The sequence below is a fragment of the Periplaneta americana genome, chromosome 1 (assembly GCF_040183065.1).
Source record: "Periplaneta americana isolate PAMFEO1 chromosome 1, P.americana_PAMFEO1_priV1, whole genome shotgun sequence".
Lineage (NCBI taxonomy): Eukaryota > Metazoa > Arthropoda > Insecta > Blattodea > Blattidae > Periplaneta > Periplaneta americana.
Window position 1 is genome coordinate 90,682,538 of NC_091117.1, and position 21,623 is coordinate 90,704,160.

General features: G+C 38.4%; 1 protein-coding gene across 4 annotated transcripts in view; it reads right to left on the bottom strand.

Moving 5' to 3' along the window:
- The window catches only part of LOC138698133 (protein HGH1 homolog), a 108,640-nt gene that overhangs the window by 65,528 nt on the left and 21,489 nt on the right, over positions 1–21,623 (bottom strand). Inside the window, exon 8 of one of the 4 annotated variants that reach the window (XM_069823879.1) lies at positions 11,346–21,257. The exons of the other annotated variants lie outside the window; for them this stretch is intronic. The gene's annotated coding sequence lies outside the window, so the exon portion shown is untranslated. Of the gene's footprint in view, positions 1–11,345; positions 21,258–21,623 lie in introns of those variants that run through there. 4 annotated transcript variants of the gene reach the window in all.

A 21,623-nucleotide genomic window follows, 5' to 3' on the forward strand; every position in this document is an offset into this window, starting at 1 on the left:
TTTTGCACATTTCTCATCCATGTTCAACAATTACATCAGTTAACAGCTGCTGCTGGAGTAGACAGCATCGATTATTTGGAGCATATGTCTGCACACTGAATGTTGTATCTTTTGAAACATTAGAAGCTGCATTCAAAATATTACAAAGGTATTTACTCTTTTATTATCTTAACTTAAACTTACTATCTTGATATGTGTGAGCGTCAAATTTTCTAATATACATTATATTACAACATTATTTTATAGTCTGTAGTTTTGCTATTTTTATGTAATGTATAAATCAACAAAAAATAGTTACTTTCCATTGAACCATACATTTACTATGAAACTAGCCATTGCTTTCATATCCATATTTATTTCTATTCAGATTTCTTGCGGAAATGGCAAACGTCTATTTAGAAGAAACTGAAATTTCCGAACTGGTCAACCAACCAGGATCCAGTACTGAAGATGAAGCTGATGCAACATATCTTCCACATGAACCCGATGAATCAAGTTATAATTCATCAAGTTCATCAGATGAAGCAGTAAGTGACCATTCTGACGCTTGTAACTTTGTTGAACAGCAGGGCCAAGATTTCATAGGCGGTCATACTTCAAAATCTGGATTGTTATGGTCTGAAGATGCACCACAAGTTTCTCAAACACCTAGTAAAAATATTATTAGAGTCAAGGATGGTCCAGCAAAAAATGTAATTGCAACAACTATAAAAAGTTCATTTTTTTCTCTTTTTATCTCCTGAAATGACCTCTGAAATTTTGATCTGTACTAATAGGGAAGGTCGTAGGTATGCTGTTGGACGGAAACAAGAATGGAATGATATCTCTCAAACAGAACTGGAAGCTTTCTTCGGAATTCTAATTCTTGCTGGTGTGGAAAAAAATGGCGATGTTTCAGCTCGAGAGTTATTTTGCTCGCCTGAACATAATCCACATTACAGGGCTTGCATGGCTGTCAATAGATTTGAAACAATCAAGAAATTCTTATGATTTGATGACAAACGTACAAGAGGTATGAGAATAAAGACCGACCGGCTAGCTGCACTTCGTTATATCTGGAACATCTTTCTGAATAACTGCAGATCTAAGTATATTCCGAGTGAAAATGTTACTATAGATGAGCAGCTTGTGCCATTCAGAGGGAGATGTCAATTTGTGCAGTATATGCCGAGCAAACCTGCCAAATATAGGCTAAAAATATTTTGGCTTTGTGACGCTAAGAATTCCTATGCATTTGATGGCATAATTTACACGGGTAGGAAACCTGGGGAACCAGTTGAGAAAAATCTTGGTAAGAACACTGTACTGCAATTATTCAGGGAGATACAAAATTCTGGAAGAAATGTTACATGTGACAACTTCTTTATGTCTGTGCCCCTTGCCCAAAAACTCCTGAATATGAAACTAACAATTGTTGGAACAATGAAACAAAACAAGACAGAAATTCCACAAATCATGAAAGCCAACAAATCACGACAAGTTCATTCTTCTGAATTTGGATTCAACGGTGAAATGACATTAGTGAGCTACGTTCCTAAACGAAACAAAAGTGTCATATTGCTGAGTACTACAAACAATGACAAAACAGTAATCCCGGACATGAAAAACAAACCTGAAATAATAATATACTACAATAAAACAAAAGGAGCAGTAGATATGTTAGATCAAATGACAAGAAATTTTTCTTGCAAAAGAAAAACGAAGAGGTGGCCCTTCGTTGTTTTCCAACTTACTGGATGTAGGCAGTGTGAATGCTTTTCTTGTGTATGAATTGCTACATCCTGAATTTTGTCCTACAGTCTCATCAAAGAGAAGAGTGTTTCTGAAAACACATGCAAAGGAACTCATGATGCCTCGCATTCTGGAAAGAAGCGCAAGTAAGAGCATACAGAAAACAATAAAAGAAGCTATGGTTCTATGTGGAGTCCCATGTCCAGAAGGAGATGTAGAACAACAGAGAGGTACTTTGAAGAGAAAAAGGTGTTCCATATGTCCTACAAGAAAGGATCGTAAATGTAACAATGTGTGTGTTACCTGCAAGAAGTTTGTGTGTGGTGAACACAGTGTTATGATGTGCGTTGACTGTAAGAAATGAATTGTTACCTATTTTTCTGTAATTTTTAATCAATACCGCAAAGGAACTGACTTAAATATTTAATTGTTGTAAATGTTGGTTTGTAATTATGAAAATTTGTTTTCTATGAGGAATAAAATTCAGAACTCAATTAAATCTGAAGTTTATTTAAAAAATCTCATTAAAGACGCATTTTCATATTATTTTCAAGTACGGGTCAAATTGATCCAGATTATGCATTAACGTAGGTAAAAATGGCCATGCATCAGAGGGTTAAGTGGCCCTGAATTTTTAAAACGTCGTTTCAGGTTTAACAGTGATGAACTTGAAGGTTATGTGCTTCATTGAATACAAATTCTGACTTTAAAGATAGTGTTTCATGAAGATCATACATTAATATATTTTGCTCTGTACACAAAGATTGTTGTCATCTGGTTTTACACTGCAATCAGTTTTTGTAATTACGAGACGCAAAATATTTTGGAATGATGACAGTCATAATTTATGTATATGCTCTCTAGACTTCAAGTTACTACTCCTAGAAGAGTCATAGTTACCATTTGTTAGTTCAACATTGACCAGCAGTAACATTTAGATGACAAGTTAGCTGAAATATACAATCTGGTCAATGTATCCCCTAACGCATGGTAACTTTGACCACATACATTTTCTCCTTTAAGTGCTCCTTTTATTGAGTTAAAGACAAATTAACAAAAGTAGTCTAATCCTCTCATACCATCCCCAATATCCAACAGTAAGCATTAGAAGAAAGCTGAGAAATTGTGATGTTAGTTTGGTTTACAACTGAAAATCAGTCAAAGTATACCCGGTTTACGGCCCAGTAATAAAGTGAATATCACTAACAGGTTTAAAAATGTAAAAAAAATCCATGATATGGGGAGGAATGGGGTTACTTGGAACATTCATGTTTCTCATAACTTTTTATTTTTTAACTTCAAGTAATGGGAAGAACATACAAAAAAATCCAGGATCACGTCCCTACCAAAATTATGCTCAGCAATGGAAGCAGCTCTCTTGGATATTGGTGATGAACTATCAATCAATAAAGCATAGGAAAAATATGGCATTCCAAAATCTACATTCAGTAGAAAATTTCGAGGCCAGAACTTCAATAAAGTTGGTCGGCCATGCGTCCTATCATCAAAAGATGAAGAAGTCCTTAGATTAGAGATAGTGTTATAATGGCAAGTGAATGGGGTTTCCCACTCACAGGACTTGACATAAGACTGTTAGTCAAAGCACATTTGGATAGGAAGGGTTTAAGTGAGCACAGTTTTAAGAATAATCTTCCTGGGGTAGACTGGCTAAAGGGATTTATTTCCAGACATAAACAACTGACTGTAAGACTTTCTCAAAATATTGAAAGAGCCAGGGCTGCTATAGATAATGTGACTATCAATGAGTATTTTGATGAACTTGAAACAAGTTTAAGAGATGTACCTGCTATTGCAATTCTTAATTATGATGAAACGAATATGCAAGATGATCCTGGGAGGGTTAAGGTGATCACCAGGAGGGGTATCAAATGCTCAGATCGGATATAAGATCACTCTAAATGTAGTGTATGTCATGTTTACTGCAAGTGGAGTATTGCTGCCCCCTATGGTTTGCTACAAAAAATGTGCATCTTTATGACACCTGGCAACAAGAAGGGCCATCAGGTTGCCGTTATGCTAGAAGTAAATCTGGGTGGTTCAATGAAATGATATTTGAAGAGTGGTTCCAAACAATAGTCCTACAATATTTTTAAAAACTGCCAAAAGAAGATGTAAAGATATTAATTGGGGATAATTTAAGTAGCCACATTTCAGTAAGTGTACTGCAGGAGTGCAAGAACAACAACATTAGGTTCATCCTGCTATCTCCAAACAGCACCCACTTCACTCAATCCCTCGAAATGGCCTCTTTCAGGCCTTTGAAAGGGAAATGGAGAGAGATTTTAAGTGCCTGGAAGCAGAAGAACCTTGCCAAAAGATCGATTTCCTGCTCTTCTAAGGAAAGTCCTTGAGAACTGAACCAAGTGAATGTTATTTCCTCTAACCTAAAATCAGGGTTTAGGGTCTGCAGCATTCATCCCATTGATAAGCAGCAGGTGTTAAAGAGAATTCCTACCCTGAATTGATCAACTTCGACTCCAGATGGAACTGGAGAACAATGGAGACGAAATCTTCAGGAATTTCTGTCAGCAACAAGAACCAGTGAAAACACAATGAAAACCAAAAAAACATAGAACTAATGTTGCTGCTGGATAAAGTTTAGTAGAGGAAGACCTCACAGCTATTCATCCTGCATGTAGTAAAACCGAGGAAAAGACCTCTGCTAAAAGTCCTGTAAGCCTGGATTCAGAATCTGACATAGATGAGTCTTCGCTCAGTGAAGCAACATCAAATGTAGACATCAGTGCAGAAGGTAATGATGAACAGATTTGTATTAATGACGTAAGAAAAGGAGAATATGTTAAAGTACAATTGATGATAAAAATACAAAGAGCACAAGAAAACTTTCATTACTAAGGTAGAAGAAATTGCAGAGCCAAATGTCACCCTGAACTTCATTAGAGAGTCGTCAAAAGCAGTGGGAATATTCTTCATCCCCCAACATTCCAGATGTTTCAACACTAAGTCTGGATAACGTACTGGCAATCATCAAACCTACATTCTCAAAAAGAAGTTGCTTTTGCTTTAAAAACTTTACTGATGGGTTGTTTCTTTTCAATAAAAGTAGTGTAAAGGAAATTTTGTGATTTTTCAATTAATATTCTTTCTTTCTTTATCTTTTTTAAAAACTTATTCTGTGTTCCAAGTAAACAGCAATATTTTTAACTTGGAAAGAGCATTTTCAAACGTGTGTTCCAAGTAACACCCTTATTGTGGGTAACTTCGAACACCCATGAAAAAAAATAATTCTCTTAAAAAATTGTGTAGAGATACCATTTGGCTTTAGGTGTCTATTCTGTATGTTAATACTATATAGATAAATGTGTACTACAGAAAATTTTATGAATACAACAGGCATAGAGGAAGATCAAATTTCAAATGTGTTCCAAGTAACCCCATTTTACGGTAATTATTCTTAGGTGAGTAATTACCCGATTCTCCCCTAATGGTTAGCACATCTGACTGTGGAACGAGTGGGCCCAAGTTCAAATCCTGGTTGGGACAAGTTACGTGGTTGGGGATTTTTTCCAGGTTTTTCCTCAACCAATTGAAGCAGAATTGCTGGGTAACTTTCAGCATTGGACCTCGGACTCATTTTGCGATCATTAATTCACATATCATCATCATTCATACAATAGCCCAGGTTAAGTTCATGATTCAGCATGCTGTACTTGTACAAGTGTGTGGCTGTTCGGCTACCCAATCATTCATACAATAGGAGTAGTAAAAACATCAAGCCTCAGGCTACAGTGCAAGTCTTCGGGTCCCTCATCCATACAAGAGGGAAAAAAAAAAAATTGTATCTCGATTGGCTTACAGGCGGGGTGGAAAAATTGTTTACCAGGTGAAGACTGGTTTAATGGATTTATGAAACACCATCGTGATCCATCAGGAAAACTGAGTCAGAATTACATATTTACAGATATTTATAATTACACAATGATTTTTTTAATGAAATATGTCTGTGGTTGCTATTTTAAGCAGAATAGAAAAAAAAAACACGCGGGTCCATGATACAAACAAGTCGAGAGAGGAAAGGGGAGAATTTTATACATCGATTCCCCAACTCCTGAGGGTAAAAATGATTTGGGGAGAATTCTCGAGGAACCTCAGATGGGTAGAGAATTTATTACTGACGATTTTGATCTTCCAGAAGACCTACCACTTCCCAGGCAAGCAGAAGATATGCCACACATGTCTTTGGAGAAAAGGCTTCTGGACTCAAACCATACTCAATGAGGCCCTTCCTACCGATGTAATCCAAATATGATAATTACGGAAAGAAAAATGAATACAACTATGGTTTGTGTCATGCAAGAGAGTATTCGAAATTTGTTTTTGGTATCCTTTTCATGAAGTGGAGGATTTTTTTGAGGCCCACAGAATTGAAAGAACGAAATATTTAAACAAAGTCAGAAGCATATTTGCTTCATAATCTTTTACTTCTCCAAAATTGTCATGAAAAATACAGGGAAGAGCTACTGCAGCAGGAGCTGTTAGAAGGAGAAATTACTTCTATCCAACCTTTACGTCTCCCGAAAGTGGCAAACGTCAGTTACGCCATTAAAGAGAGGTTTGTTGAGTGCTTCAAGTAGGTGAACACTCTCGGAATTCATGTTAATGAAGTTTCACTGTATTTATAAGTTTCATTATTACAATAATAAAATAAAATAGATATTAATATATAAACATTTTTATAGTCTCTGACCATTGTCGCAGCTAACTCCTTACACTTTCTATCCTTTGTATGTGAATCCTTATATTGTCCATCTTATGATGAGAATCATAAAAAAGTTCTTTTACGAAGTTTATTATTTCTTCCATTTTGCTACCTATGTTGCTTTATGGAGTATAGATATACACAAAGGACAAGGCAAATAATGTTAATTAATATTCTGAATCAGTGATCTTTGATATTTCAAATGTTTAAGTTATTTTTCTTTAGTTTTTAATATTGTTCATTAAGTATAGATATAATATGTCTGAGTCACAACTAGACTGTTTTCCCGCATACAGAGTTGTGCTAGTCTGAGTAGTTCACTCGGTAAACTGCGATAAATCATCCTGAATTCTATAGTACCTATTTCGTTCCTAATTGTTATCGCGTCTGTGCATTCCTCAATGAGCAGCGAGACGAGTAAGACATGATTGACCGCAGCCTGCTAACTTAGTGAAGTGCAGTAGTAATGCAAACCGTTTCATAATGAGTAATAAGTGAGGTGGAGGATCTGTTGAGAATGGATACTACAAGTCTAAGGGAGATCATCGATATTATTAACAGAAAACTGGAAGATCTACAAAAGGAATACGATCTATTAAAAAGAAGTTGAAATATTTAGAAGAAGAGAAAAGGAGGAACAATTTAATCTTTATTGGTGTTGAAGAGCAAGTGAAAAAACAGTCTTGAGACATGTATGAAGTGATAGTGAATGCGTGCTGGAAGTGGTTAGGTACTGACATTGGAAATGAACAAGTTAAAGAAGTGAAACAGAAATAATAGGCCCATTTTGATCAGGCTGGCAAACCGGATGATTAAGGAGATCACAGATAATAGAAAGTAGCTAGGAAAAATGAACACTATGAAAGTTTAGTTAAGGATAAATTGAAAATTAATGCGGAATTATTCGATGTTGAATTTTGTTAAGAAAACTTGAATAAGTCGACAAATGGAGAGAATATAAATGAAAGAAAAAGAATAGAGATAAAAGAGAGAGTAAATGGGATTATAAATAATAAAAGTGTAAGGAATAGAAAAGGTAAAGTCTTGGAGGGCATGAGGGCAATGACACTGAAGATTGTGATGGAAGGATGTCAGAAGAAATCGTCAGCAAATTCTGCTCAGATGATGGTGGTGCTGATGTCATCAGAGAGACGACCAGCAATGACATCACCCCAAGACCAAGTAAGAAATGCAAAGTTGCAGAAAAGTGGAGAAATAAGCAAAGCATCATAGGTAACAGAGGTGGAGAACTTGAAGTTGGAAGGCAGAAGGAGGGGGAGAAGAATGGTGAATCAACGAAAGAAGAGAGGGGAGAAAGGAGAAGTGAAACAAGTGTGGGGAGTGAAAGGGAAAGTTCGGAAAGTATGAATCGAGTTAGGAGTATGGAACAAGGAGGAAAAGGGAAGGAAAAAGAGTATATAATCTGTGGAAATAATGTATTAGTGGGATGAAATAATAGCAGGGTTATATAATGTAAACTTGGATTTGAATGGATACACTTTGTCAAGGTTATAAAATTGTTTTGTTTAAGACCAAGTTATACATCAAGTGAAACCAATGCAATGTTCTGGGATATGAGTGCTAATGTGATTGTATTAAAAAAGTTTCAACAGTGAGTTTAATAATAAATTATGTTTTTTTTCTGAAATAGTCAACAAGGTTTATGTCTTCTACAGTTAATAAGTTTAAAGGTATTTATGTTACGTACAGGGGAAATTATTTAGTTATGAGAAAGATGGGAGTGAAGTTGAATGAAAAAATTAGTATAAATAGCTATTAGTGAAGCTGAGAATAAGAGAAGTGACGTAGTTTAATAAAGTGTGATAAATTACAAGGAGAGATAAGGAAAGTGAAAGGACATGAAATACATAGTGAAGAGCAAGTATTAAGGTCACCATTCGTCTGTGTTTTAAGCTGTAAATAGTGTAAGTAAGGGAATGCTGACCCACATACAGAAATGTGAAGGGTCAGCACGACCGAATATATTGAGAGAAATATATATTAATATTATATTATTGTTCTGTGTGAGGAAGCCTTTACTTGACTATATGTTGGAAGTATGCCATGAAAAGATTGAAGAAGAATTGAAGGATGCTAACTATGCTGCTATTATGGTAGACGAAACTGATATAGCTGAAAAAATTCAGTTAGCTTTAGTTTATACATATGAAAGAAACAAGACTGTTCATCAACAATTTCGGAGATTTTTTAATTCAGTAGATCAAACTGCGAACTCTATTACAGAGAGTATCTTAAAAGAGGTAGATAGAATTTTAAAAAATGATCGCAGGAAAATAATCGCTCAGGCCTTTGCAGATGCATCAGTAATGAGTGGCAACATGGAAGGTGTGCAAATCAAAGTGAAAGAGCACTATCCACTTGCACAATACATGCACATCAACTAAAACTCATAATGGAGAAGACAGCATCCCAGAATAAGTCTGCAAGAGTGCAGTCTTTCTTCATTTATAACAGCATTTAGCAACATTAGACGCAGTTCTAGTTCGGAGAATTCCTGGTGTGTTAACAACAAGATGGAATTTCAGATCTCGTTCTGTCAATGTTATATATGAGCACAAAGATTCTTTGATTGACTGCTTTTATAACCTAGAAGAGTCACTATCCAACACAACAGTCCAAAGAGTTCGTGGTCTGTGTCACAATTTGGAGGATGAAGAGTTTATTTTCTGGCTTACATTCTTTCACAGAATAGTGCCACATGTTGACATTTTGTACAGCCACATACAATGTAGACAGACTGATTCACAAAAGACACAAAATGCAATTCATGCTTTCGCCAATGCAGTGCAGTGCAGTGAACATCGTCAGAGGTGAAGCAGATGCTGTAGCTCTTCAGATTCAAACCTCGAATGTGCAAAATTCAAATAAGTATCATAGAAATTCTCACTTTGCTACAGATGCTAAGTGTGTGACAGCATTACATCCGAGCTGCGTGGCTGCTTCGAATACATAGAATATCTGGATGCTGCAAAACTCCTGGACTAAGAAAAAGATCTTTACAAAAGTTTTTTCCTGAGAGAGATTTTGCATCATTAGTGAGAGATATAAGAAATTGGTTAAGAACAAACTACGAACAGAACTCAGCATTCTGTATGAGTATTCGAATTTCAGACAAATTGAAGGTGCACTTCCTCTGTTGCAGTTGATACTTTCAGTGAAGTGACATCACTTGAGAGGATTCTTGTGACAATTCCTATGTCAATTGCAGAACCAGAACGGTGCTTTTGTTTAAAAAGGATAAAGACTTTTTTAAGGAATACCATGTTTGAGGATCATCTCAATGCCCTGACTATGCTTTCCATCGAAAAAACTTACAAGTATGAACTTTAACACCAAATTCATCGACAAATTCAGTGAAAAATATGTCGACAGATGGATTTCATCTGTAAAAATTAGGTGAGACTAAAAATATTTTGTATAGGTCATTCGGTATCTCGTGAAACCTACCTGCAATACGCCATAGCGCAAAGTAAGAACCTTATGATGGGGGTAAGCTAGGTAGCTAGCTTGCAAGTCAAAGCGTAGCAAGGGAGGGAAGCTTCTCAGTCCACTTTTTCCTTCCCCTCACTGGCAGAAATGCTCGTCAGTGTCATTCTGAGCTATGAGAAGCATTGGATGATAGTGCATTGGAACATCCTCCCTACTCGCCTGATCTCAGTCTATGCAACTTTGATCTCATTTGGCAATTGAAGAAGCTGCTGCATGGGAAGCGGTTTGCAAACAGAACAGCATTTCAACGAGAGGTGATACACATAGACAAATCGCACACAGTCGATGGTATTCAACGCTTGCATTCTTGTCGGCAAAGATATGTGGAAGTCTTGGAGGATTATTTTGAAGGGTGTTAGCTATGAGTAATGTACTTTGTTTCCTTTTATGCATTATAAAACAGTGATTTTTATTTACGCACCTTTCCATTTCCCTTCCCATTGCCTCCTGTACCCAGACCCAATTTGGTACTAGCATTTCGAAGCACATTCCAGTGACCTTCAATCACATATAGTGAATTTCTATTTTTGCAGTTTTATTGGCTGATATAATATAGTTGCCATGACTTATGAAATGACTCTTGTGTTAATCGAGGAACACATAACTAATATTCATGTCGCAAAGCCAGCAGGAAAAAGCAAATTCGAGATACAGTTCAAGCAATATTTTGACGCAAATAACTTTCTTCTCGCAGATTTTGATGTTAAATACTGATATGTATGGCTTATCTCAAGATAACATATCTATACAAAGGCGTTGGTGTTTTGTTTTCCTCTTCCGGTTTCATCGAAGGAAATTCAAAATACTTCTGCTTTCTGTGTTTCGCTCGCAATGTGAATTCTTTATGTGGAAGTTGAGTTTTAAAAGTTTGCAGTATTATGGAGATTGAAAAGAAGTGTAATAAACGTGTTCGTAGCAGCAATGTCACGAAATACGAAAAACAGATTCTTGTTGATATAATACATAAACATTGAAACGTAGTAAAAAAAATTTAAAAAATCGACGTTACAGTAAAGGAGAAGAAGAAAGTTGGGCAGCAGATATGCAACAAATTCAATTGAGAATGAATGTGACACACAGAAATGTAAAACAACTGCGTATGTTTTATGATTACCTAAAAAGGAATGTTAAGAAAATGCATGCAAATGCTGTGCTTTCTTGTGATGATAGTACTGCAAAAGTCATTCCAGTAATTCAGGATCAGATAGATCCACTGCCAAATAAATTTGACAATAGACTATATACCGGAACCACTGTAGTTAAAGTTAACCAACCATCATGGATCACAGCACTATCAACAAAACTGGGTTTTCCTAATCTAAGAAAAACCATAATTGTGTAACTTTAACGTGCTGTCTCTCTTAAAAAAAAACCTAGACTACTGTTGTGCTGACCCTCTCAATTCAGCACGAAAAATCTGGTAAGAAACAACTTTCAAATTGAAATTATCAGAAACAAGTCAAAATGCAGGACAGTGTTCCCTGTATGAAGCCCATATTTACACATGGACCAGGGTAGCTAATATAATTCGTAGGGGGCAGCAAAATTTTTAGAAAAGGAAAAAGAATCGAACTGAACATAAATGTTCGATATTTTCCTACTTCGTAGATGTCTGCTTTAGATAGTAACACATATGTTAAAATTGTTACATGCCATTTTTTACAGTTTGATTGCTAAATGTCTAAGATTTGCATAAATTAGTTGGTGGGGGAGCAAATCTTTTTGGCCGTAGCACTATCTAAATATGAGGCTGTATGTAATTACTCTAACTTGAAAAACTTCAAATAAAACAGTCTTACATTTACGCACTACATAAGAATGGAATCTTGTTAAAACCATGAGTACACTTTCTCTTCATCTGTTAGCTTCTGAAAGAAAGGCTGTAGTATTCTGGTGATGTACGAGAGTTAAATGTTTTTGGAAAAAACATTGGTCCCCGAGACAGTTCCTTGTACCTAGGTTAGATATTGTTTGTTTATTTGTTAGATTATTTTTATATGTGTAGGATTAGGTGTTCATTTTTATGATAGGATATTTTATTATATCGATTTGCATATGTAATTTAGATTGGGATTGTGTTAAGTTAGATGTAGAACGTCGGAGATTTAGCATGTAGCCGCACAATGCGTGTATAGGACAAAGGATAACAGAGATAGAGTGTGGAGGCTTTTGTACTTGTCAGAATTGTGGAGCAGGGTAATCAAGCTTGAGAAAATCTTTTGAGTTGAGGTGACCGCGAATAACCTCCCGATAGCGTGCATAGAGTTTGAAGATACTTTCTTTGTTGAGCACGGGGGAATTCCGTGTTTCTGCAAACTGTTAGAAAAGCTATTAGCAGATTTTGTAGCGTCAGGCCAACGTACATTTTTCAAGTACGCGTCCATGTGACGTAGGGCTCTTGTCAGCCAATTGAAGTATAGAGATAGGTCATGTGGTCGAGTTATGGCGGGATGGATTTTCATATAGTAAGGGCTGCAAGACGCGAGTAGCAGGACTCTCAAAAATTCATCGGAGATGTAAAGACATCAGTCTCGAACAATCATCGGTGGGGTGAAGACATCACTCTGGTAAAATTCGTCGGCGAGTGAAGACATCACTCTGGAAACTTACATCGGCAGGTGAAGATATCACTCTAGTAACTCACTCGGTGGGGTGAAGACATACTTTCGGTTGCGACAGTCTGGCGAGATAGTGAATATAGAGAATACGGTGATAGAATACAAGTCGACTAGAATATCGTGTAATTTGTGTACTTAGAAGAATTTACAGGCTCTGTAGTCATATCAAGTGCGGACTCAGAACATTATCAGGAAGAATTAGCAGTGTTACGTAAGTTGTGGGAATATAGTTGTATAATCATAGCAGCCACCACAGAGATACTATTTTTATTATTCGTGAATCACACAGTTATTCTTCAATTATTAACAACTTTGATAACTCGCCGAGTACGATCATAATTATTATTCGTCTAGTAACACCCACCATACAATTTGTCAATTGCTATAACAGTGAACTTAACACACTCTTGGATACGCGTTCAGCTATACATATAGCATCATACAATCGGAAATAAACATCCCAATTGGAGTTAGTGAACACAAACTTATACACGTGTCGATTACATCATTTAGTACATTACACTACGTTTCCTGAACTCCTTGTCCCGATCGTCCCTTAGCTACCTGAGAACTCTGATCTACCACAGTTGATTCGAGGGGGCTGGCACCCAACAACAACAACAACACAACTAAATTTGCCACCTCGAGTCACCTGTTCCGACGTAAGTGTAGCTGGCAGCCAGAGCTGAAAGAAGGGGCAGAAAATGTCGTGTGTAGAGGTGTCGATCATAGTCACCTAATGCGACGCGCAGACGCGACGAGAGCGACGGCCTCAAATTTGGCGCCCAATGTGGGGCTCGACTGAAAAAAAAGTGGAGAAACTGCAGCGGGAGTCCCGATTAAGCAACGAGAGGTAACAACCGACGCGGGGATCGAGTAAGCAATGAACGGGAGCAGACAAACGCAGCTGTGGACCACGTGCAGCTCCAGGTCAACAGAAGATCCATTGCAGACCCGAGCAGCTAAGGAACAATGCAGGACAGAGGGGGAGATGAAGAGCAAGGTGTCGCAGCACAGAAGACATCAGAGCGTAAGCATGAAGGGCCTTATATCAATTGATGTATCATTGTATGTATATATGTGTAAATAATTTTGGAAGGGTTATATTTTTGAGTTTAAGGGAATTGTTTAGAGTTGTATCATATAATTAATGTTATTAAGGAGCCAGGTTAGGATTGGAAAGATGGATAGTGCATCTGAGGCGAATATTAGTCAGGAGAAAGAAAATTCACAAGGCCCGAGTAGTGGGATGATGGAAGGTATGATGAAGCAGCTATTGGAGGTAATAATGGAAAAGTCTAGAGAAAATAAAGAGCAGATGAACCAAATGAAGAGCGAACTGATAGAAAATAGTAATAAATTGAAAAGTGAAATAGCAGAAAGTTCTAGGGCAAATAAAGAACAGATGGGTCAATTGGAAAGCAAACTAGGTAGCCAGTTGGTAGAAAATAGTAACAAATTGGAATCTAAACTAGCCGAAAATAGTAGCAAGCTAGAGAGCCAGTTATTAGAAAGTTCTAGAGCAAATCAGGAACATATTGTTCAGTTGAAGAATGAGATGGTAGAAAACTCCAAGGAAAACAGGGACCAAATCGACCAGTTGGAAAGTAGGTTAATGAATAGCATCCGAGAGATAGAAGATAGAGTTAAAAACAATGTTAATAGGGAGAACGGAGAATTCAGAGAGGCAATCATAGAAGAAGTAGACAATAAAGTTAGAGAAATTAATCACGCGATGAGAAAATTAACATTGTGGGCCAGGAAGTGGGTAGTCTGAAGGCATTGATTAGTGATAGGGACAAGGAAGAGAGAAACAATATCATGAAATTGAGTGAGAAAATTAGTAGGTTACAAGCTAGGATGGGAGATAATAATGCCCATGATGAGGGAATAGATAACGCCTCGGAACAAACGCTTCCTAGTTCGACGGATGGGATCCGGTGTGTCACTTCGGGAAGTGGTGTAATGTCAGGTGGCAACATTGGAGATAGGATAGGAGATAATCAGGTGTCCAGGAGCCACGCGAACGCTTCTCCATCAAGCGAGAGGCCATCTTTAAGTCGTCTGAACTATCCCCGCTCACGTAATCAACGAGTTAGTGTACCCAATCTTTGATGAAGAGGAATTTACGAATCCGCACAACTATATTGGTGAGTTGGAAAAGTATTTCCAACTGAAAGGGGTACCCGACGTCTTAAAGATGACCATAGTAAAGAAAAGTTTGAGGGGGAGACCCCTAAACTGGGTATTGGTCGCCCTAGGTGACGTCGGCTATGACGAGTTTAAAGAAAAGTTCTCAAACAAGTATTGGGGCCCAAGGTGGCAGCAATAGCTAAGGGCAGAAATCACACAAGGCCGATATGATGTGAGGAAGTGTCTAAGATTGATTACTTTTTGGATCTCGTTAGGAAAGGGAAGAGTTTGAATCCGCCCATCCTGGATTCAGAGCTCATACACTTGGCGATCTCACACTACCAGGAAAACATTAGACTAATATGATAGTTGCTAATCCGAGAGACTTCAGGGAAACCCTAGATTTCTTAGCAGCATTCGACATGTCGGATGCTAGCCATGAGTCCTGTAAAGTAGGGAACGATGACAGGTTAGAGAAGGAGAATGTGAGAACCATGACAAAGATGGGGCGGAGGGCAGGTGAAGCCTCCCCACTCCACAGAGGGTATAATAATCATAATTGTAATGACAACTGGAACAGGGATAGGCCTGGTAATGCGGGTGGTAATAGTCCACCGCAATATAACCATAATGTGCAGAATAATGTAAACCGATTTCCTACCAATGCTAGAGAACGATACAATAACAATAGGAACAGGAATGTACAATTTAATGCAAATAGAAACAGTATGAACCAAGGGAGTGGTACCATTAGACTATTAAGATAGTATCGTAGCGATGGCAGGAATGATGATCACGAATTCCGAGTCCAGCCTCACTGGTTACGGAACCGTGGTTACAGGTAGGGATATTGGAGGCCTAATTTTTCCGCAGGGGGAGAAGGGCGTAATTGGAGGCACCCTGGTAAATTTGCTGAGAGGAGAAGTATGTCCCCAGGTGAGAACTATCAATGTAGGAGTGGTTCTATGATGTATGAGGGAGGCCGCAGATGGTCTCATTCCGAGAATGGTGATCAGATACGTCACGATAGGCATCCAGGTGACAGTGTATCGGGGCCTCTGAGAGTGAGCGAGAACGTCTGTCCCGGACAGGCTAGGAGTTCCCAACAGGGAAACTAATGCCCGGGAATCTTACAGACTCGGAGATTTCTATAGCAACAGATCGCAAGATACTGTCAAAGGGGTCCACTAATATGGTTAATGTGGAAAAACAGCGTGAAATCATGTATCCCAGTAACCTGAATCGGAGCGTATATGAGTTGCCACGCGTAGACGTGATGATATATAATGTTAATTGTAGTGTGTTATTGGATTCTGGTTCCACGAATAATGTATGTAGCATGGAATTTTTCTCCCAGATTAAAGAATCAGGAATAAAATTACAGGTCTTACCATTGTGTTCATTCTATTGCGCGGGTGCGTTAGGCAAGAAACGTGAGAAGGTTCATTTTCAGGTCATGTTCGAATTAGATTTTGGAGGGATAAAATTAAGTGCGATTTTCCTAGTAATACAGCGTCTCACTATAGATGTTATAATAGGAGTAGAAAGCTTCTACGAGAGGGAGGCATTGATAGATTTCAGTACACGTAGTTTGACTGTTAGAAAAGACATGGAATCATTATATCAGATACCGTTTGGCCAGGATGTTGATAATGGGATGATAGACGAGAGACTGAGCGAGGAAAGAGAATTGCAGGAGGAATTGTTCTTTGTCGAAAATTTGAGGATATATGATAATGTCATTGTGGAAATTAATCAGTGTGAGACGTGTGCGCTATTCTATGTAATGACTGCGACATATGTATTGAGGAGATTTTTTATTCAAAATATTTAGATGTCGACGTCAGGGAGGTCACGGTCGAGCGATTAAGGGGAAGTGTTTACGAGCTGTCAATCAGAGGATAGGTTTAACTCCGTGAGGGAAAAGGTGAACAATGCACACGGATTAGATGACCGACAGAAGAGTTCTTTGATGAATGTAGTAGTACGTAATATCGATGTGTTTTCAGAGAAACCAGGGTTGTGTAATGTATACACGCATAAGATTCATGTAGAAGGCATGGAAGAATGTAGACATAAATGTAGGCCGATTCTGTTATCAATGAGAGAGCAGGCAGACCAGGTTATCAGCGATATGTTAAGAGACAGTTATCGAAATTTCAGATTCGCCCTTTGTCAACGCACTATGTTGGGTCAGGAAACCAAACGGAAGCCTACGAGTAACTTCAGACGCGTGCCGCATAAATTCATTTTCTGTCAGAGACAACTTCAGAACACAGTCTATAGATAATTTGCTGAGTAGAATGGGTGAATGTACTGTGTTCACTAGCTTGGATCTGACCATTCATTCTGGCAGATACCACTATCATCCGAGTCGCGCAAGTATACAGCATTTCTACATAACGGTCGCGTATATCAGTACACGAGATGTCCGTTCGGAATTGCGAGTTCAGGTGCCGCTTTATTAAGGGCGTTAGATATTGTTTTTGGCGACACCACGAAAGATTTTCTTGTGCAATATGTCGATGATTTCTTGATATATGGCAACGACATCGATCAGTATATTACACATATTGATTACATCTTAAGTAGACTGAGAGACTGCGGCATGACCGTGAAACTGGGAAAGACGGATTTCTTCAAACAGGAAACCGACTTTTTGGGCTATGTGATCTCCGCTGACGGAATACGTCCCAATAGGGACAGGATTGATAGTATTTTGAAGATACCGTGTCCGCGAAATAAGAAACAAGTGCGCCGGTACCTAGGAATCCTCCAATACCAGAATAGGTTCTTAGTCAACTTTGCAAAGCATATGGCACCATTGCGAGAACTCTTACAGAAAGAGACGCAATTTAAATGCGGCATAGAAGAGCAAGAAGCATTCGAATGCTCGAAGGCTCTCTTTGCAGAATCTGTTTTGTTGGAAAGGCCTAATGGTAGCCTACCGTACCAGATTTATACAGACGCATCCGGACTCGGATACGGCGCCTTACTGTGTCAAGTAGATGAAAACAATGAATGACATGTGATTGCCACAGCCTCCAGAGGATTGTCGAGAACTGAAAGTAACGCCTCCATAACCGAGATGGAGATATCGGCAGTGTATTTTGCATTGCAGAAATTTAGACAGTACGTCTTCAATAAGCCAATCACGATTTTCACGGACCATGTAAGCTTAGTGTTTGAATCGCTGCAAGCTGACTAATTCGAGGATATCACGATATGTGCATGAGATCCTAGCGTATGATGTAACCATCACGCACATCCCAGGATCTGAGAATATATATTCAGCGATTGTCTTTCTCGCCTGAATTTCAAGTCGGGACTTCCCAAAACCATTACCGCTCCTTATTATGAAATAGCAGTAATGAAGATGCACATTACCGGTAATAATAACTCATTAGTTGCTAAATTCAAATGGATTTCTGAATTACAGGACTTAGATCTTAACGTGAAATGCATGAAAGACAGCGCACGTTACCGGTAATAATAACTCATTAGTTGCTAAATTCAAACGGATTTCTGAATTACAGGACTTAGATCCTAACGTGAAATGCATGAAAGACAGCGCTGCAGAAATTTCCTCGGTTACGGACGAGAAAGTAGGGGTGCATTGTGGTATATTGTATAAGCTACATGGCAGGCAAGAACAAAAATGGAAGGTATACATCCCCAAGAGCATGGAGGATGAATTGATAATGAGCTTTCACTTGTCTATGTGTCACTCAGGCTGTGAAAGAGTGTCACTTATGATAGCCGACACGTTTTATGTCAAACAGTTAGCTAGGAAGGTAAGAAGAGTGATACCATGCTGTGAGCTATGTCAGAAGGCGAAACCTCTTAATGTAAGATATGACGTTGTACCTCAAGCCATTGTAAGAGAAGCTAAGAATGAATTGGTAGCGGTGGATGAGCATGGGCCAATGCCAACATCCTCCTTTGGTAATAAATGTATCTTCGTGACATATGCTGTATTTACAAAATTTTTGAAAATTTACCCCATGAAATAGATTACGAGTAAAGCTTGTGTGAAGAAGTTAATTGAGGATTATATGCCGGCTTATGGGCCATTAAGGGTGTTTTAAGTGATAATGTGTCTGTTCATAAGTCGAAAGTGTTCAATAAGATGTTAAGTGATAGGGGGTAAAACTATACAATTGTTCTTCATATTTTCCCAGTGGCAACCTGTGTGATAGGGCACTGAGAGATATTTCACTATACTTGAGGGTGTTATGTCACAGGAATCACAGAGATTGGTTTAAGCAGTGTAAAGTAATTGAAATGATCATGAATCACTCGATTAATCCAACGACAGGTATGGCTCCTATCACATTGATGTTGGGTCAAGACCCCGAACCTATGATAGAGAGACTGCCGAAAGCCATTAGTAGCAATGCACCTCCCACCCCCGAGCAACTGTGTAAAATGGTAATAGATCATATCAAAGCTAAGACAGAGAAGCGCCTTAAGGGTGTAAAAAGGCACATGCACAAATGGGAACCATCCATAGGGGATGCTGTCCTGGTTAGAGATGTCAAGTTATCCTCTATCCTGAGAGGAAGGAATTCTAGAATGGAATGTTGTACAAGAGTCCAATGATAATACATGAAAAGTTTGGTGACCATACATACGAGGTAAAGGATCCTAAGAGTGACAAATCTATTGGTCGGTTCCATAAACAACTGTTGAGACCATTCAAGGTAGCAGCCAACAGATGAGTAATTGTATAGAGGGTGTTATTATTCCAGTATATTGTGTAGTGTTATATGTGTACATGTAATTGTGATGATTAATTCTTGTTTTTTCATATAAAGGTAAATGTAGATTAAGGAACCTATAGTGAATGTGAATGAGAGAACTCAATTGTGTTCGGATGGACCCTGAAGTGATGATTAGGTACTTATTTATATTGTGCAGCCAGTCAAACTGGCGTATGAGATGTGAGTGTGGATGAGGAGTGTATGTATATTCAAACCTGTATATAGTTGTAAATAGTGGAAATTTATATGTGTAAATATGTATACTTATCAACAAGCATAGCAAAAGTGTATCCAAGCGTATCAAAATAGAGGCCACGGCAACAATTAGAGAGGTTAGTTTTCTAGGGCGTCTCCTAACAACGAATATTCCCTTGGGAATATTCCTTGTTAGTGAGAGGCCATTTGAGATGGTTCCTTGTACCTAGGTTAGATATTGTTTGTTTATTTGTTAGATTATTTTTATATGTGTAGGATTAGGTGTTCAATTTTATGATAGGATATTTTATTATATCGATTTGCATATGTAGTTTAAATTGGGATTGTGTTAAGTTAGATGTAGAACGTCGGAGATTTAGCATGTAGCCGCACAATGCGTGTATAGGACAAAGGATAACGGAGATAGAGTGTGGAGGCTTTTGTACTTGTCAGAATTGTGGAGCCAGGGTAATCAAGCTTGAGAAAATCTTTTGAGTTGAGGTGACCGCGAATAACCTCCCGATAGCGTGCATAGAGTTCGAAGATACTTTCTTTGTCGAGCACGGGGGAATTCCGTGTTTTTGCGAACTGTTAGAAAAGCTATTAGCAGATTTTGTAGCGTCAGGCCAACATACATTTTTCAAGTACGCGTCCATGTGACGTAGGGCTCTTGTCAGCCAATTGAAGTATAGAGATAGGTCATGTGGTCGAGTTATGGCGGGATGGATTTTCATATAGTAAGGGCTGCAAGACGCGAGTAGCAGGACTCTCAAAAATTCATCGGAGATGTGAAGACATCAGTCTCGAACAATCATCGGTGGGGTGAAGACATCACTCTGGTAAAATTCGTCGGCGAGTGAAGACATCACTCTGGAAACTTACATCGGCAGGTGAAGATATCACTCTAGTAACTCACTCGGTGGGGTGAAGACATACTTTCGGTTGCGACAGTCTGGCGAGATAGTGAATATAGAGAATACGGTGATAGAATACAAGTCGACTAGAATATCGTGTAATTTGTGTACTTAGAAGAATTTACAGGCTCCGTAGTCACAACAAGTGCGGACTTAGAACATTATCAGGAAAAATTAGCAGTGTTACGTAAGTTGCGGGAATATAGTTGTATAATCATAGCAGCCACCACAGAGATACTATTTTTATTATTCGTGAATCACACAGTTATTCTTCAATTATTAACAACTTTGATAACTCGCCGAGTACGATCATAATTATTATTCGTCTAGTAACACCCACCATACAATTTGTCAATTGCTATAACAGTGAACTTAACACACTCTTGGATACGCGTTCAGCTATACATTTAGCATCATACAATCGGAAATAAACATCCCAATTGGAGTTAGTGAACACAAACTTATACACGTGTCAATTACATCATTTAGTACATTACGCTACGTTTCCCGAATTCCTCGTCCCGATCGTCCCTTAGCTACCTGAGAACTCTGATCTACCACAGTTGATTCGAGGGGGCTGGCGCCCAACAACACAACTAAATTTATCACCTCGAGTCACCTGTTCTGGCGTAAGTGTTGCTGGCAGCTGGAGCTGAAAGAAAGGGCAGAAAAAGTCGCGTTTAGAGGTGTCGATCATAGTCACCTAACGCAACTTGTAATCCGATTTGCACAAATAGCACATAACACGCCAACTTTTAGTTCAGGAAGTCAAAATTCGTGTGTTATGCTAGGGTTATTGTATCATCAAGACTGACTGTTTTGAGAAATAACTTTATCTGCAGATGTCAGCAGTGTACACATGCAGAAGGACAATACCTATAGCACCTTGTGTAAGAAGTGATTACGTATACGCTTTCTTTACTGTAAACTCACCCAGAGCTGGCTACATGTAACAAACAATTGGGTCACAGCAGGCTCAACCGCCAATTAAGAGGGCGACTAAATGTTCACATCTCTT